Source organism: Otolemur garnettii, unplaced genomic scaffold, assembly GCF_000181295.1.
Source record: "Otolemur garnettii isolate 467f Iridium unplaced genomic scaffold, OtoGar3 scaffold00163, whole genome shotgun sequence".
In the NCBI taxonomy this organism is placed as follows: domain Eukaryota; kingdom Metazoa; phylum Chordata; class Mammalia; order Primates; family Galagidae; genus Otolemur; species Otolemur garnettii.
The window spans coordinates 1,717,220-1,731,660 of NW_003852558.1; the positions used below are offsets into that span (position 1 = coordinate 1,717,220).

The window sequence follows — 14,441 nt, forward strand, 5'->3', positions numbered from 1 at the left end:
AAAAGAAACATGTCTCCCTCAGTCTTATTGCAATAAAACTAAATTTTATCAACCTTTATTATCTTTCCATTTTAAGTTTTTTTCCTTCTCATTTTGAAGTAGCATGTTAGTAGAAAAAGCTCTACACTTGGAAATTAAGTCCTAATTTTAAGTACTAGGTCTTCTCACTGCTATTTTTTGGTAACCCTACACAAATTAAACTTCCTTTTTGTTTTTTAAAGAAATTTTTAAAGATGAAAGAGTAATTTAACAAATGCCCATGTACCTAACACCCAGAACTTAACATTTCCCATGTTTGCTTTAACACTTACTTTAAAAACAAGTAAAAAAGCAGTATTCCATTCAAGTTCCCGTTATCTTTTCCAGAGTCTACCACTATATAAATTTAAAATATATTCCTCTGGGATGTTTTTAAATATATTCATATGCATACATGCACATTCACGAAAAAATATATGGTTTTGATATATGTGCTTCTGTCTTCACATAAATCATATCACATAAACATAAATTCACAATTTACTTTCTTCACTCTTCATTCGGTTTTCAAGAATTTAACTTATATTGATCCAATACATTACTTTTAATTGCTGCAGAATTTCCATTACAATATCATACCAGTTTTTTAGTCTCCTCCCTTACTGACAGACATTTGTTTCCAATTCTTCACACTTATGAGTTAGAACAGGCTGCCAAATTACTCTAAGAATGACTATATCAATTGACCTTCCCCTGGAATTACCATTTCTCCTCAAACTTGAAAACATGGGATATGATCAGGTATTTTAATTTTTGATAATCTGATATTTGATAAAGGAAATCCCACTATTGTTCTGAGGATACATTTTCCATTATTTTGATTTGCATTTCCAGATTACATAATGCCAACCATCTTCCCTTATGCTCCATATCATTTGAGTTTCCCTTTCTGCAAACTGTTTCTGTCATTTTTTTAACTAATTATTTTATGTATTATAGCATTCTTTTCTTTTACAGTCTGCGCTTTTTATATCTTATTTAGGAAATATTTCCCTAATCTTCGAAGTCTTAATGATTTTACTCCTCACTGAGCCTTCTATTCTGTAAAATGAGGGTAATAAACCTATCCTATTTACTCCCAAAGTTGTGAGCTAAGATTTTTAAATGTATGCTAATGTTTTCTAAACTATATTATAAATATAAGGAATTATTACAGCACAGGCAACAGTTAAGAGCCTATTTTGGATATCTCTGCCACCTACTAACTTTTTTTTTTTTTTTTTGAGACGGAGCCTCAAGCTATCCCCCCGGGTAGAGTGCCGTGGCATCACGCTCACAGCAACCTCCAACTCCTGGGCTCAAGCGAGTCTCCTGCCTCAGCCTCCCCAGTAGCTGGGACTACAGGCGCCCGCCACAGTGCCTGGCCATTTTTTTTTGGTTGCAGCCATCACTGTTGTAAGTACTTAAATCTCACTTTCCTACAGTATAAAATAGAGATAACAATTGTTTGAGGCCATAGCGGTTCACACCTATGATTCTAGTACTCTAGGAGGCACGGTGGGAGGACTGCTTAAGGCTGGGAGTTTAAGCCCAGCCTGAGCAAGAACAAGACTGTGTCTACAAAAACTAGAAAAATTAACTGGGCATAATGGTGTACGCCTGTAGTCCCAAATACTATACTAAGGAGGCTGAGGCAGGAAGATCACTTGAGCCCAAGAGTTTAAGGTTGCAGTGAACCCCACTGATTATCCTACTACACTCTAGCCAGGGCAATGGAGTACACATAAGATCCTGTCTCCAAAAAACAAACAAAACAAAAAAAATCCACAAAAGTTGTTTTCATTACTCTCAATGATTATATAGATTGAATACAAAGATGTATGACACTAGAAACAATGATTAAGAACTCATTACTACTCTCATTATAAATAATTATTTGCTAAAACATACTATTATCAAGGATTAAAAATGATATACTTTTAAAACCTTTTTTCAGAGAGTTTTGGCTAAGTGAAAACATTCTGAGTTAAAATATTCTGTTACGGTAAGTTGGTTTTATTCATACAAAAATTCTTCTTTAGTATCCTGTGAAAAGTATGTATTTCTTATTTTTCCAAATAACAAATTTATTATATTAAATTGTTATAATAGTAAATATATTATTTATTATTATTTGTTATTATAACTCCATAAGTTTGCTTCCACTAAAAGTTTCCCAAATGTGATATAAATTCTATTAACGATTTCTCATATGTGTGTTAAGGAATAGTCTACCTTTGTTGAAAACAAATGTGATTACATATGACTCAAAACTTGGATAGGAAACACAAGTAAAATGAAGACACTTGTAACAATAGTACCTACATATCAAAAAAAACATAAATACATTCTATTTTATATATATACATATATACATACATATCATATATACATATATCTCATGTATCATATATATCATATATACATACACAATAGAGTGTAATATTATATACACACACTCTATTATGTATGTATATGTATATATAAGTATACATTATATATACACATATACGCACTCTATTTTTATATCCTGATATCATGTCCTGGACTCTCTGGGACTTGAATCTTCAAACTATACCAAAATAATGTAGCTTACAGTTTTCACTGAATGGGCAAAATGTGTCACCAAAGGAGCACAGTCTGACAGAAGAAACAGACACATGCAATAAACAAATACAATAAATTACAGTATAAGCACTATAATAAGGCTATTACAAAAATTTGTAAAAATTCCTTAGGCAAAGAGGGTATAAGAAGATAGGTTTTAGAGGTAGTGATTAAGTAAGTTAAGGAAAGTAGGGATTCATCAAAGTCAGAAGGGAAGACAAGAAAAAAACAATCTGAGTTTTTCAAAGGACAAACACAGGAGAAAGCACAAAAAACACATAAAGTCTCAGTCTACCTCACCAAGCAAGGCACAGAAGAATCCATTTCCATCCCTAGTCCCACAAATTTATTTGGACACAGTTTCTATGTCTCTGTCCTAGCTCTGCTTTCTCTATTCTCTGCTATTGAAGGGAACTCATCCTTATCCCCAAGCAGAAGAAAAAGAAAGAAAAAAGTCAAAAGAACAAAGGAACTTTTCATGAGTTCTTGTCCTCTAGAAGAAATGAGGCTGTATACAAAGACTTTCTACAGCTATAACTAAAACAAACCTTTTTTCTCCACATTAGATCTTAAGCTCAGCCTGTCCAAGCAAAATCAGCAATGAACTAACCCAGGCACCAAACAGCTCTATGGTAACTATCTATTAGGAAAAAATTCTATTCTAAGCTCTTGAATTTACATGTAAATTTTAGAATTATCTTGTGCATTTTCACATACACATACACAAAAAAAAAAACCTGTAAAGATTGGAGTATACAATCTTCTGAAACTACAGAATAATTTGGTGGAAATCAACATTTTAATAAGAGTTGAGATTTTCAATCCACAAACAGGATACAGAAAGGTCTGAAATTAAGTTTATGAACTTGCCAGTGTACAGTTGGTAGCACTGTACAAACAACTCAGTAAGGTTTCATAACCTTGTTATACACGGGTATAAACATTTCACAAATGTGTTTGTGTTAACATGTGGTGGGCTCTTCTTGCTGAGTGGTGTCCACTACTGCTGCATGTTTTTTTGTGCCATTGTGAGAATGTTAGAGCTTGCATTAGAGCAATGAACAAATATTAAATTTATTGTTCAATCTGGCAGAAACAGAAGTGAAATCAGGGACATGTTAGTCCAAGTTTATGAGGATAATGCTAAGAGGAAAATAGCAGTGTACAAATGGATTAAATGTTTTTCTGAGGGGAGAAATGTCACTGATGAAGAGAGGTCAAGGAGGCTACTAACGAGCAGAACAAAAACATTGCAAGCATCTGTCAAATTGCATGGCAAAACTGTCAGCTGTCTATGAGGAGCATAGCAGACCAAGTAAACACTGATAAAGAAAGAGCTAGAAAAATCTTAACTGAAACACTTAGCATGAGAAAGGTGTGGCTCTTGCATCACGACAATGCACCAGCTCACATGACACTGTCTGTGAGGGGGTTTTTCGCCAGTGAACAAATAACTGTATTGGAACACCTTCCCTATTCACCTGATCTGGCCCCCAATGACTTTTGTCTTTACCAGAAGATACAGGAAATATTGAAAAGAAGACATTTTGATGACATTCAGGACATTGAGGGGAATATGATAACAGTTTTGATGGCCATTCCAGAAAAAGAGTTCCAAAAGTGCTTTGAAGGGTGGAGTAGGCACTGGCAACAGTGCATAGTTTCCAATGTGAACTTAATTGTTAGACCTTGTACAGTCAATTCTCATTATTAAGATGTCAACTGAGCTCAGTGGCTCATACCTGTAAACCCAGTATTTTGGGAAGCCAAAGCAAGAGAAACACTTGAGGCCAGGTGTTCAAGATCAGCCTGGGCAACACAGTTGAGACCTTGTCACTACAAAACATTTTAGAAATAGGCAGTGCCAGTAGCTCAGTGGGTAGGGCACCGGTCACATACATTGAGGCTGGCAGTTTCGAACCCAGCCCAGGCCAGCTAAAACAACAGTGACAACTGCAACAACAACAACACAATAGCCAGGCATTGTGGCAGGTGCCTGTGGTCCCAGCTACTTGGGAGGCTGAGGCAAGAGAATCACTTACACCCAAGAGTTTGAGGTTGCTGTGAGCTGTGATGCCAAGGTACTCTACCAAGGGCAACATAGTGAAACTCTGTCTCTAAATAAAAAATAAATAAAATAAAATAAAATAAAAATAAGTAATGAATGAATTAGCAAATACTGGACCACTACTCCCAGGGGAAATACAGGGTTACATTCCTATAAGCCTCTGGTCATGTTTTTGCCAACTGATCAATACATTACCTTCTTTTATGAATGTTTCTGTTTAAAGATCCTTTATTTAATATATATTGTTGATATATTTCACTGCTTCATTAACATTACACTCATGTCCAACAGCACTGTAACTCGTATTTGAATAAGGATTATCATCTAATCTAATACAGGTATTTTCTCTGTAGGGAACATCAGAGCTTCCTTGTACTTACGAACACAATACAGGACTTAAGCAATATCCTCTCAGGCCATTTTAAACCATAAAAAGCACAAACATGAAAAATATGTGGCTCTAAATAAACCAAGAAAGGCTGAAACAAGAAAGTAGAATGCTGCTGCCTTCACTGACCTCAGTTCCGAATGTGTGCCTTGACTAATTTTTGGCTATTTTTTAAGTATCCTCAAATGACCACAAAAGTGCCACAAGTATTGATTAGGGAGTTACAAAAAATTTTAGTGAGTAGGCCAATTTACAAAGAAAGAATCCATGAATAATGAAGATCAACTATATTTCTCAAGTTATTTAAGTGTCCTTTAATTTCTTGAAATATTTTGTAGCATTAATCTTCTTTAACATATTTCATTAGATTTATCCCTAAATATTTGATGCTATAGAAAATAGCATTATTTTACTTGAATTTCTGACTCTTCCTTACTTATGTAAAGAAACATAATTGATTTTTGTATACGGCTATACCTACACTCATTCATTAGTTCTAGTAATACTTCAGATTTTTCTACAGAGATAACCAAGTCACCTGTGAATCATTTCTTTCTTTCCAATCTGAATAACACTTGTTTCCAAATTCTCTTCACTGATGACACTGGCTAGAACCTCCAAGGCAATGCTGAACAGAGCTGGTGAGAGTGGACATCTCTATCTTGTTCTTAATTTTTTTTTAAGTGTTTGGTTTTTTACCAATAAATACAATATCAACTAACGAGGTTTTTCATAGATGCACATTAACAGAATGACAAAGTTCACTTCCATTCCTAGTTTGCTGAGTTTATCAATAATGGATATTGGGTTTTATCAAATCATTTTTCTATATCTAAGGAGATGATCACATGATTTTTACTTTTTAGTCTATTAATATCATAAATTACACTGTTGATTTTTTTTGAATGTTAAACCAACTCCACATTTCTGAGATAAATCCCACATGGTCTTGACATGTGATCCTTTTAATACATGGGTCACTATGAAAGTTTTGAGACAACTGTGCTATGGTTCATTTTTTCACTTCCAAGAAACACAGTTGCCAGCGTCCTTTCTAATTTATCCACACAAGTTTCAACTTGCTCAGCTTTTTGGTGTTGCTGGGTGATTTTATGTTCCATGACTTTTGTGCATCTAAAAACTTGCATAACAGCACAAATACAATGCTAAATTGGATTTGCTAAAATCTAGTTTGGATTTTGGCAATTATATTTGTTAGCTATACTGGTCTACAGGTTTCTTATAATGTAATTTATTTGTCTAGCTCTAGTATTCCAGTAATGTTGGCATCATAAATCTTAGAAAATACTCCCTTCACTTCAATATTTTTGAAAACATTGTATAAAACTGATATTTTTTTCTGTAAATATTTGGGATAATTCATTAGTGAAACTATGCAAACCTTGAGTTTTCTTTGTGAGAACATTTTTAACTGCACTTTCTATTTCTTTAACACATAAATTATTCAGGTTACCTATTTTCTTCTGCTTCCTTTGGGATTAGTTTGTTCTTCTTTTTCTAGTTTCTTAAGGTGGAAGGTGAAGTCATTTAAAATTAAGATCTTTCTTCTTTAATAATATAGCTATTTAGTGTAAATTTCCCCTGAATATTTTTCAGTGACATCTAACACGTCAGATTGCCATTGTCAGCTAGTTTAAAATTCTTTCTAATTTCCCTTTTCATTTTTTTATTCATGACTTACAAGTGTATTTAATTTTCAAATATTTGGGAGATTTTTCAAATATTTTTCTAATGATTTGTAGTTCAATTATAACTAAATAATTTTTGTATGACTGGAATCCTTTTGAATCCACTATGACTTGTTTGTTATGGCCCAGATACATATTTATTTTTGTAAATGTTTTGTGTAAACTTGTGAACAAATAAATGTGTATTCTTCTTCAGTTAGGTGAAGTGTTCTTTAAATATAATTAGGTCAAGTTGGTAAACAGCATTAGTCAAGTTCTACTGTATCTTTGATCATTTTCTGTCCACTTCTATCAATTACTGAAATCTCTAATTATAATTGCAGATTTCACAATTTATCTTTGCATTTCTATTAGTTTTTGCTTCATGTGTTTTGAAGCTCTGTTATTAAATGCATGAACACTTGGCATTGTTATATCCTCTTAATTAACTGACTCCTTTATTATAATCAATGAAATTACCCTCTTCATCCTTGGTAATATCCCTTGCTCTAAAATCTACTTTGGGCTCAGCGCCTGTAGCTCAAGCAGCTAAGGGGCCAGCCACATACACCAGGGCTGGGGGGTTCGAATCCAGCCCAAGCCTGCCAAACAACAATGAAAACTACAACCAAAAAAATAGCCACGTGTTGTGGCAGGCAACTGTGGTCCCAGCTACTTGGGAGGCTGAGGCAAGAGAATAGCTTACGCTCAGGAGTTGGAGGTTGCTATGAGCCACGGCACTCTACCCAGGGCAACAGCTTGAGACTCTGTCTCAAAAAATAAATAAATACAATAAAATAAAATCTACTTTGATGTTAATTTAACTGCTCCAAGTTTCTTTTGACTAGGTTACCATGTTACATCTTTTTCCAGTCTTACTTTTAACTGCTTTGTGTTTACATTTAAAGTATCTCTTATAGGCAAGCATGGAGTTGGATCTTACTTTTCTATCCAATCTGACAATCTCAGCCTTTAAATTGAGATGTTTAAACTATTTATGTTGATAATTCAAATGCTTAGGTTTGAGTCTATCATCTTGCTATTTGTTTCATATTTGCCCCATTTGGTCTTTATTGAAATTTTTATCTTTTCTTGGCTTCTGTTGGATTATTTTGCATGACTCCGTGTTATTTTTTTTCTTTTCTTTGGCTTATTAGTTATAATAGTTTTGTTTCGTTTTGTAATTGAAACAATTTAGCTCTTCTAGAATATACCAGAAATAGCACATAAAGTCACCAGATCATAGATACCAGCACTGAGCTTAATTCAAGTCCAATGCCTCTGAATTCCAATAGGAGCACAGGAGATGACTTGAATCCTGTAAGTAACAGATGATTTCATGGATGCCCAGATCGCGCTTGCCGTCAGTGCTGGTGGAAGCCCCCCAGGTCCTTCCCCTAGTGCTGGATGGGAAGCCACATAAGCATCACCTCTGGCCTTTCCTTCCCCGGCTGCCAACCACTATTTCACTGGGCCTATCTGTTCACCCTATGGGCTGTCTGTATAAAATAAAATCTTCCCACTCTCAATTAAATCCCCCAAACTGTATCCTGGCACATGAAACAGAACTTTCGGTGAGAAGCCAAACTCAAGTTTTCTTCCTGAGACGAACTCTGGAGCACAGAATTGGTTTGTGCCTCTCCTCTGAGCAGTGTGGTCCTCGGCCATAGTGTGAAACAGGCTGGGTTTTTTTTGTTTGTTTTGTTTTGTTTTTTCTGGCTGCTTGGAGTTTATTTGCCACTTGGTGCAAGGCGAAGAGTTACAGGTTTTTGCCATTTAGTGGCTGCTCTAGGCTTTCTGGTACATATCTTCAACTTACCACAATAAAGTGATATTATAACACCTCATGAAGAAGATCAGTATCCGTTTTTTAATTTCAGGTTACAGCGAAGGTATGAACAACCAGATTATAATTGTTGCATTAGACAGAGTCCCTCTTGTAGCTGTGTCACACACCCAACAGATGTGCCATATTCTCTTATGTTGTGTTCATTAAGGGGGAGCACACCAATCCCCCCTTCCTCCTCCCCTCTCAGCCCTTCTTCTTTCCCCCCTCCCGCCCCAACTTGCATTGGATTGAGTTTTTCTCCTATGTGGAAGTAAATGAGAACATCTACTGCTTCATAATAGTATTGAGTACATTGGATTCCTGCTTTTCCATTCTTGTGATACTTTACTAAGAAGAATGTGCTTCAGCTCCATCCAGATTAACAAAAGATGTAAAATCTCCATCTTTTTATGGCTCAATAGTATTCCACTATATACATATACCACAGCTTCTTGAGCCATTCCTGGGTTAGTGGGCATTTAGGTTGTTTCCACATTTTGACGACTGTAAATTAGGCTGCAATAAACAATCTAGTGCAGGAGTTCTCAACCTGTTGGTCACGACCCCTTTGGATTGTATTAAAGGTTCATGGCATTAGGAAAGTTGAGAACCACTGATCTAGTGCAAGTGTCCTTATGATAAAATGATTTTTTCTCCTGGGTAGATGCCTAGTAATGGGACTGCAGGACCAAATGGGAGGTCTAATTTGAGTTCCCGAGGATTCTTCATACTTCTTTCCAAAGAGGCTGCATTAGTTTGCAGTTCCACCAACAGCGTACAAATGTTTCCTTCTTTCCACATTCACACCAGCAACTGTAGCTTTGGGACTTTGGGACTTAGTGACCTGGGCTATTCTCACTGGTGTCAGGTGATATCTCAGGGGGGTTTCGATCTGCATTTCACTGATAATTAGGGACAATGAACTTTTTTTTTTCTTGCAGTTTTTGGCCCAGGCTGGTGCCCTATTCCTTTGAGCCACAGGTGCCGCCCAGGGACAGTGAGTATTTTTTCTTGTTTGTTAGTCATTTGTCTATCTTATTCAGAGGAGGTTCTGTTCATGTCTTCTGTCCAGTGGTAGACGAGATTGTTTGCTCTTTTTTTTTGTTGAATAATTTGAGTTCTCTGTAGATTCTAGTTATCAACCCTTATGAGATTCATAACATGCAAATCTTTACCAATTCTGAAGACTATTTCTTTTTTTTGTTTTTTTTTTTTTTTTTATTGAATGGTAACTATGTACATTAATGCACTTCTGGGGTACAGTGTGGGGTTTTCACATGCAATCCGAAATACTTCCATCAAACTGGTCAGCACAGCCTTCATGTCATTTTCTCAGTTACTGTTTTAAAACGTTCACATTCTACTCTTAGATTCACTTGTACCCCTGTAAGATAAACCTCAGAAGTGATCCCTTCAATCCCCCTCGCTCCACCCATTCCCCTCTCTCCTCTCCCTCCCCCCTCCCCATATTCTTAGGCTATTTGGTTATAGCTTTCATATAAAAGGTATAAATTAGTTTCATAATAGGGGTGTGTACATTGGATACTTTTTCCTCCATTCTTGTGATACTTTGCTCAGAAGAACATTCTCCAGCTCCATCCATGTGAACATGAAGGACGTAAAGTCTCCATCCTTCTTAATGGCTGCATAGTATTCCATGGTGTACATATACCAGTTTGTTGATCCATTCATGGATCGATGAGCACTTAAGACTATTTGTTTTAATTGTTGTATCCATAGTTGTATAGAAACTTTTCAGCTTAAGTCCCATTTGTTTATTTTTGCCATTATTGCAACTGCCACTAAAGTCTTTTTCAGAAAATCTTTCTCCAAACCAACATCATCAAGGGTTTTTCCATACTTTATTCTAGGATTTTTATTGTCTCATGCCTTAGATTTAAATCTTTTATCCTTCTTGAGCCAATTTTTGTAAGTGGTGAAAGGTTTGAGTCCATTTTCAGTCTTTTACATGTGGTTATCCAGTTCTCCTATACCATTTAGTGAATAGGGACCTAGTGTATGCTTTTGCTTGGTTTATGAAAGATCGGGTGGCAATAAGTGACTAATTTCATCTCCTGGTTTTCTATTCTGTTCCATATGTCTATGTCTCTATTTTTGTGCCAATACTATACTATTTTAATCACTGTGGGCTTGTAATAGAATCTAAAGGCTGGTAGAGTGATGCCTCCAGCTTTGTTTTTATTACTAAGAATTACTATGCCTACCTGGGTTTTCTTCTGGTTCCATACAAAACAAAAAACTATTTTTTGAAGTTCATCAATATTGATCCTCACCAAGAGCTTGGTAAGAATCTTATAATAGTATACTTCCATTTATTCCCTCCCTTCTTTTAAGCTATTATTATGCATTTATTTTACTTTTATACGAAGGTCTGACAATTAAGTTCACAAATATTCTAGAAAAAGTGCTACATATCTCATTACTATCATTATGCTGATATTCACACTCCCACCAATGCCAGCGCCTAGTCCACCCTTCAAAGCAATTTTGGAACTCTTTTCCTGAAATGACTATCAGAGCTATTATCATATGGCACACAAAACCAAGCAACAACAATCAAGATGACACTAAGCAGACACCACTACACATTGACACAAACACAGCTATGGGACACTAACATACCAAGGTTATGACACTTTACCACGTTGTTTGTACAGTGCTGCCAATGTAAACACCCTCTGGCAAGTTCATGAACTTAATTGTCAGAACTTATACGACAACAGCTCTGATGATCATTCCAGAAAAAATGTCATAAAATTGCTTTGAAGGGCAGACTAGGCACTAGCATGGGTGTACAGCTTCCCAAGGGGAGGACTTCAGTGATCAAGTGATATTCACCAACGAGGTACGTAGCACTTTTTCTACAGTGAGTTCACAAAGGTAATTATTTGATCTCATATGCCATAAACCCACTAGAGCTTTTTTTTTGCTTTAAATAATTATCTTTATTAAGAAAAAACTTTACATAATTACCCAAGCCATTATCATTTCTGATAACTATTTAGAAGTTATTCTTTCTTTCACATAAATCTGTATTTCAGCTAGTATCATTTTTCTACTGTCTAAACAACTAGCTTAAAATTTTCTTCTAGGGCCAGGCACAGTGGCTCACACCCATAACCCTAGCATTCTGGGAGGCCCAGGGGGGATCATGTGAGCTCAGGAGTTTGAGACTAGCCTGAGCAACAGTGAGACCCTGTCCCTAAAAATAGCCAGGTATTGTGGCAGGTGCTTGTAGTCTCAGCTACTTAGGGAGGCTGAGCCAAGAGTTTGAGCCCTAGAGTTTCAGGTTACTGTGAGCTTTAACACCAAACCACTCTACTGAGGGTGACAAACTGAAACTCTTGTCTCAAAAAAAATAAAATAAAATTTTCTTTTAGAGGGGAAGTATTAAGGAATTCCTTCAGCTTTTGTGTGTTTAAAAATATATTTATTTCATCTTTGTTTCTTTTTTTGTTTGTTTTTTGAGACAGTCTCACCATGTCACCTTCAATAAAGTGCTGTGATGTCACAGCTCACAGCAACCTCAAACTCTTGGACTTAAGCCATTCTCTTGCCTCAGCCTCCCAACTGGCTGGGACTACAGGCATCCACCACAATGCCTGGCTATTTTTTGGTTGTAGTTGTCATTATTGTTTGGCAGGCCCAGACTGGGTTTGAACCGACCAGCTCTGGGGTATGTGGTTGGTGCCCTAGACACTACAGGTGCCGAGCCTCATCTTTGTTTCTTAAATATATTTTTGCCAGATATAGTATTCTAGGTTGATATTTTTCACCTTTCAGTACTTTAAAGATGCTTTTCCACTGTTTTCTAGCTTATATTGTTTCTGATAGGAAATCTATTACTGTTTTTTATCTTTGTTCCTCTGCACATAACATGATCGTGTCTTTTTTTCTCTGATTGCTTTTAAGACTTTCTCTTTATGAGCAAATTAGTTATAATGTACAGCAAGTTCTCACTTAATGCCATGATAGATTCTTAGAAACTGTGACTTTAAATGAAACACAGTACAGTATAACAAACCCAATTATACCATAGGCTAATTGATATAAACAGGAGTCAAGTTCCTATGGCTTATTTCTGATCATAAAATCATCACCAAACTTCTAATACTAAATGTTGATACAAAAGTAAACTATATATTGGCTCGGCGCCTGTGGCTCAAGTGGCTAAGGCACCAGCCACATACACCTAAGGTGGTGGGTTCGAATCCAGCCCGGGCCCGCCAAACAAAGATGGGCAAAAAAAATAGCCAGATGTTGTGGAGGGCGTCTGTAGTCCCAGCTACTTGGGAGGCAGAGGCAGGAGATTCGCTTGAGCCCAGGAGTTGGAGGTTGCTGTGAGCTGTGATGTCATAGCACTCTACCCATGGGGACAGTTTGAGGCTCTGTCTCAAAAAAAAAAAAAAGTAAACTATATATATATTTAGGACTATAACTACATGTATGTTTAGATTAATAAAAAGGCAATTATCTACCACTTCAGGGACATAACTGGGTGGACCTTATTCTAGCACCTTAATGTGTAAGAATAAAACTGTGGAAAGGACACCATTCCATCCCAGGGAACACTCACTCCCATACCTCACTCATGATGGGACAGTTTAGACAAGCTAATTAACCTAATATGCACATCTCTGTGGTGTGAGTGGAAACCAGAGCACCCAGAGAACCCACGCAGATACAGGGGGAACAATGCAAACTCCACACAGACAATGGCCCCAGCCAGGAATCAAGTATTTTCTTCCCATCAATGTTATAATGAAAGGGCACTGAATGAAACAACAGTATTCAAGGATCTGCTGTGCCTTGGTGTAGTTTTCATTATGTTTCTTATACTTCAAATTCTTTGAACTTCCCTGATCTGTAGATTTATAGTTTTATTAAATCTAAAAAGGTTTCAGCTACTATTTCTTGAAATGTATTTTTCTGTACACTGCCTTCTCTGCAAACTACAATGCTATGACACCACAGCACTCTACCGAGGGCTACAGAGTGAGACTCAGTCTCCATATAATAAAACATAAATAATTTTTAAAAATTTATATTTGGCTGCTTAACGGTATCTCACAACCCCTTGATGCTTTCTACATTTTTTTCTTTTTCTGTTTCATTCTGGATAGTTTCTATTGCTATGCCTTCAAGTTTATGATCATTTTTCTGTACTAAGTTGTCACCAGTCTTCTCCAGTCTTCTCTCAGGTAAAATTTTCTTCTTTTCAAGTTTGATATGGATGTTTCTGTACCTTCTATCTCTCTTTTGGTGCATAAGAAACACAGTTATAATAGCTAATTTTAAAGTCCTCTGCTGATTCTATCATCTATTGTCAGTTCTGTGTTGATTCTGATTGATTATTCTCATAATCAATCTCATTATGGATCATTATTTTCATGCTTCTTTGTATACATAGTAATCTCTGACTGACATACATTGCGAATTTTACCTTGTTGCATATTAGATATTTTTCAAGTCTATAAGTCTTCTTGAACTTTGGTCTAGGATACAGTTAAGTAATTTATAAACAATCTCTGTTCCTGTCAAGTGTTGCTTTTATAATTGGCTAGTTGGCTCCACAGCAGCAACAGCTCCTAAACTTAGGGAGTATGCCAGGCTCTATGCCTCAGTTTTTACTGCCTATGCCACATGCTGGACAACCTCTTAATGCCGTAGTCTGGGGCAACTATAAGGCTTGCCTTTTCTGTTTCTCATCCTATAGAGCACTGACCTTCACTGCCTGCTATCCAGTCTTCAGAACTGTTGTTTCCATGTATTTGCCTTTTCAGGGGTGGGGTGGGACTGTTTGTTTTTTTTTTTTTTTTTTTT

At 36.2% G+C, this 14,441-nt stretch overlaps 1 protein-coding gene across 1 annotated transcript in view; it reads right to left on the reverse strand.

Moving 5' to 3' along the window:
- The window catches only part of STAU2 (staufen double-stranded RNA binding protein 2), a 287,857-nt gene that overhangs the window by 258,187 nt on the left and 15,229 nt on the right, over nt 1-14,441 (reverse strand). The gene's annotated exons all lie outside the window — the stretch shown is intronic.